Below are 5241 nucleotides of genomic sequence, written 5' to 3'. Positions count from 1 at the left end.
TGAAAAAATTTTGAATTTATACAACAATAACGCACCATAGTAAAATACCAAAAATAACAATAATATTAACAATCATAAACATTCGCCCCACCTCCATGAACAACACAGCATTTTAGCAACAACGCAAATTAACACAATATAAAGTTACAGAATAGACACTACAATAAGGAACACCCCACCCCCCCCACCCCCCCCCCCCCCCCCCCCCCGGGTTGCTGCTGCTATTGACCAAGATACCTATCTTTGAGCCAGGAAGTCCAGAAAAGGCTGCCATCGTTTACAGAACCCTTGTACTGATCCTCTCAGGGCAAATTTGACCCTTTCCAATTTTATAAATCCCGCCATGTCACTGATCCAGGTCTCCACACTTGGGGGCCTCGCATCCTTCCACTGTAGCAGAATCCTTCGTCGGGCTACTAGGGACGCAAAGGCCAGGACACCGGCCTCTTTCGCCTCCTGCATTCCCGGCTCTACCGCAACTCCAAAAATAGCGAGTCCCCACCCTGGTTTGACCCTGGATCCAACCACCCTCGACACCGTCCCCGCCACCCCCTTCCATAATTCTTCCAGTGCTGGGCATGCCCAGAACATATGGGCATGATTCGCTGGACTCCCCGAGCACCTGGCACACTTGTCCTCACCCCCAAAGAACCTACTCATCCTAGTCCCGGACATGTGGGCCCAGTGCAGCACCTTAAATTGGATGAGACTAAGCCTCGTACATGAGGAGGAAGAGTTGACTCTCTCCAAGGCATCCGCCCAAGTCCTGTCCTCTATCTGCTCCCCAAGTTCCTCCTCCCATTTAGCCTTCAGCTCCTCCACTGACGACTCCTCCACCTCCTGCATTACCTTATAGATGTCAGACACCTTCCCCTCTCCGACCCACACCCCCGAAAGCACTCTGTCCATCGTCCCCCGCGACGGCAGCAGAGGGAATCCCTCTACCTGTTGCCTAGCAAACGCCTTTACCTGCAAATATCTGAACATGTTCCCTTGGGGAAGGCCAAATTTATCTTCCAGTTCCCCCAGGCCCGCAAACCTCCCGCCAATAAACAGGTCCCTCAATTTGCTGATGCCTGCCCTTTGCCACCCCCTAAATCTCCCATCCTTGTTCCCCGGGTTGAACCGATGGTTGCCACCCAGTGGAGCCTCCATCAAGCCCCCTGTTTCCCCCGCCGATGCCGTCTCCACTGTCCCCAGATTCTTAGGGTCACCGCGGCAACGGTGCCGTTACCATGGCACCCAGGCTCGTACCTCTACATGATGCCATCTCCATTCTTTTCCACGCTGCCCCTCCCCCCCTCCATCACCCATTTACACACCATTGACACATTGGCTGCCCAATAGTACCCCAGAAGGTTGAGCAACGCCAGCCCGCCTCTATCCCTCCCTCGCTCAAGGAATGCCCTCTTCACTCTCGGAGTCCCATGTGCCCACACAAAGCTCAAAATACTGCTAGTCACTCTCCTAAAGAAGGCCCTGGGGATAAAGATGGGCAGGCACTGAAAGAGGAACAAGAACCTCGGAAGCACCGTCATTTTGACGGACTGTACCCTCCCCGCCAATGATAATGGCAGCATGTCCCACCTCCTGAACTCCTCCTCCATCTGATCTACAAGTCTGGTGAAGTTATGCTTGTGAAGAGTCCCCCAGTCTCTGGCCACCTGCACCCCCCAGGTACCTAAAGCTCTCCCCTGCCCGCCTAAGCGGGAGCCTACCAATTCCTTCCTCCTGGTCTCCAGGGTGCACCACAAACACCTCACTCTTGCCTAAATTTAATTTATAACCTGAAAAGGTCCCAAACTCAGCCAGCAATTCCATCACTCCCGGCATCCCTCCCACCGGGTCCGCCACATACAGTAACAGGTCATCGGCATACAACGACACCCTATGTTCCTCCCCATCTCGCACCAAGCCTCTCCACCTCTCTGAATCCCTCAACGCCATCGCCAGCGGCTCGATTGCCAGTGCAAACAACAAGGGGGACAGGGGGCAACCCTGCCTGGTCCCTCGGTAAATCCGGAAGTATCCCTCGGTAAAGCCGGAAGTAGCTCCTCTCCTCTCCTGAAGGTGCTGACTCATTGAAGGCTATTCAGCTCCTCTCCTCTCCTGAAGGTGCTGACTAAAAGAACAAAGAACAAAGAAAGGTACAGCACAGGAACAGTCCCTTCGGCCCTCCAAGCCTGCGCCGACCATGCTGCCCATCTAAACTAAAATCTTCTACACTTCCGGGGTCTGTATCCCTCTATTCCCATCCTATTCATGTATTTGTCAAGATGCCCTTAAACATCACTATCGTCCCTACTTCCACCACCTCCTCCGGCAGCGAGTTCCAGACACCCACTACCTGACTCTCCCTGGGGTTCAGCTCCCCCTCCTCTCCCTGAAGGTGCTGACTCTCACTGGGGTTCAGCTCCCCCTCCTCTCCCTGAAGGTGCTGACTCTCACTGGGGTTCAGCTCCCCCTCCTCTCCCTGAAGGTGCTGACTCTCACTGGGGTTCAGCTCCCCCTCCTCTCCCTGAAGGTGCTGACTCTCACTGGGGTTCAGCTCCCCCTCCTCTCCCTGAAGGTGCTGACTCTCACTGGGGTACAGCTCCCCCTCCTCTCCCTGAAGGTGCTGACTCTCCCTGGAGTTCAGCTCCCCCTCCTCTCCCTGAAGGTGCTGACTCTCACTGGGGTTCAGCTGCCCCTCCTCTCCCTGAAGGTGCTGACTCTCCCTGGGGTTCAGCTCCCCCTCCTCTCCCTGAAGGTGCTGACTCTCCCTGGGGTTCAGCTCCCTCTCCTCAATGTACTGCAGAATTGTTTGTGCGATCAGCACACAAGGAGTTAAATACTTTTCAGTTCTATTCAGCAGGGAACAAAGACCAACAAATCAGGTCTTGTTGAACTGTAATGTTTCATGTCTGTCACTGATCACATGTTAAGTTAAAGGGTTTGGTGAAGGTGATACATAGCTCGGGAGGTGAGGGAATCCCCATCCTCTTTAATTCCTGTTGTGGTGATTTATTTTCTTCTGTGAAAATGTATCTATTGTTCAGTTTTTTTTGGTGTTTTTCCCAATAATTCAAGGAGGCAACTGAGGAAGGAAACTGAATTGTGTTTTGCTTTTGTAAGGTATGCAAATTTTTCAGTGTCAAAGCATCTATATCCACTTTTATTGCCTTGAGCTGAGTGGTGATTGTTTTAAATATTGGTCGATATGAAACTGGAATGTTTGAGATTGCTTTGCTAAATTCCTGTTAAGTTGTGAAAACCAGGGCAGCACGGTGGCACAGTGGTTAGCACAGCTGCCTCACGGCGCTGAGGTCCCAGGTTCGATCCCGGCTCTGGTTCACTGTCCGTGTGGAGTTTGCACATTCTCCCCGTGTCTGCGTGGGTCACACCCCCACAACCCAAAGATGTGCAGAGTAGGTGGATTGGCCACACTAAATTGCCCCTTAATTGGAAAAAATAATTGGGTAATCTAAATTTATTTTTTAAAAAGTTGTGAAAACCTGACATTTACTGTGGCCACGTTGAAATTCTAGTTATTGTAAGTTGGGTGAGGATCGTTACTTCTGCAGGAGGGCGAGTGTCATTGGTAATTGATATGGAATTTTGCCAGAGGCTTAATGTGTGCGATAATATCCATCAGGGTTCAGCACCCCCTCCTCTCCCTGAAGGTGCTGACTCTCACTGGGGTTCAGCTCCCCCTCCTCTCCCTGAAGGTGCTGACTCTCACTGGGTTTCAGCTCCCCCTCCTCTCCCTGAAGGTGCTGACTCTCCCTGGGGTACAGCTCCCCCTCTTCTCCCTGAAAGTGCTGACTCTCACTGGGGTTCAGCTCCCCCTCCTCTCCCTGAAAGTGCTGACTCTCACTGGGGTTCAGCTCCCCCTCCTCTCCCTGAAAGTGCTGACTCTCACTGGGGTTCAGCTGCAAGAAGCTTGTGCTGGGTTGAAGTGCAGAAGTTTAAACTAATCTAGAATTGTGAATGTAGGGTTTGGGATGTTGCATGTGCTTTTTTGGATCTTTCGTTATGAATGATCAGGTATTGTACAAATATACACACATCAGGAAGTTTCATATTTTTGTTCTAATCAATATCTTTTAGTTATGGAGTGTGGAAGTTTACAACTCTAGCATCACAAAATGATCACAAAACCATCTTCTTTAAATGGTATCCTGATGCTGCAGTTTGATCCTAAACATGTTGTTATTTGGAGGATGGAGATGTGGAAATGGAACAACAAGTTCAGAGATTCAAGCAATAGTGGGTGTTAGTAAGTAAAGTTGCCGTAGTCCCAGGTGACCAAAGGCTGCTTTCCCCTTTGAGAGGGGAGAGCTGACTGGTGGTGGTTTAACCTGAGGATCACCACACCTCAGGCGAGGGACAAGGTTGAGCCAGTACGGGGATTGAACCCACACTGCTGGCCTCGCTCTGCATCACAAACTGCTGTTCAGCCAACTGAGCTAAACTGGATCAAATTGGACATGTGAGCTAATGGGAGTCATTCTTTGGATGGAGCTCAACCACTCGTCATGTGTTGAACATGTTATGAACATACATAGGAACAGATGGATTAGTGGCAGAAGTGGGCCATACAGCTTCTCAAGTCTGCTCCACCATTCATTAAAATCATGACTGATCTGATTGTGACCACAACTTCACATTCTGCCTACCCCCCAATAACCTTTAACTCCCTTGTTAGCCAAGAATCTAACTACCTCTGGCTTAGCTCACAGGGCTAATCGCTGGCTTTGAAGCAGACCAAGGCAAGCCAGCAGCACAGTTTGATTCCTGTAACAGCCTCCCCGAACAGGTGCCGGAATGTGGTGACTAGGGGTTTTTCACAGTAACTTCATTTGAAGCCTACTCGTGACAATAAGCGATTTTCATTTTCATTAAAAAATGTGAATTGACCCTTCATTCATCACTCTCTGGGGAAGAGATTTCTAAAGGTTTGGGACCCTCTGAGAGAAAGGAAATTCTTCTCATTTCCGTTTTAAATGGGAAAACATCTTCTTTTTAAACTGTGTCCCCAGGTTGATGTTGCTGTATTTGATTTTTATTATTCTGGCTGTTTCAGCTCATTGTGTTGATTGATATTCATTTATTATGGGAGGGCAAGGAGGATGTTTGAAAATGAGGATTGCAACCGAACTATAATGTTCAGTGAGACAAGCCGGTTGTACAAATGACCCAGGTAACCCTTGGCAGAGAGAGCAGAGAAGAAATGGGGGAATGTGAGTTCACTTTGCGTAT

At 49.9% G+C, this 5241-nt stretch overlaps 1 protein-coding gene across 1 annotated transcript in view; it reads left to right on the top strand.

Annotated features, from left to right (window-relative positions):
* The first annotated feature begins 2981 nt into the window (after positions 1–2981).
* Positions 2982–5241, top strand: part of LOC119950836 (tumor necrosis factor receptor superfamily member 9-like) — a 24370-nt gene continuing 22110 nt past the window's right edge. Inside the window, exon 1 of the mRNA XM_038773673.1 lies at positions 2982–3114. The gene's annotated coding sequence lies outside the window, so the exon portion shown is untranslated. The remainder of the gene's footprint in view (positions 3115–5241) is intronic.

This window comes from Scyliorhinus canicula, chromosome 16, assembly GCF_902713615.1.
Source record: "Scyliorhinus canicula chromosome 16, sScyCan1.1, whole genome shotgun sequence".
NCBI lineage: Eukaryota > Metazoa > Chordata > Chondrichthyes > Carcharhiniformes > Scyliorhinidae > Scyliorhinus > Scyliorhinus canicula.
Note: the sequence above shows the minus strand (reverse complement) of the source record. Positions and strands in the feature narration are given on the sequence as shown.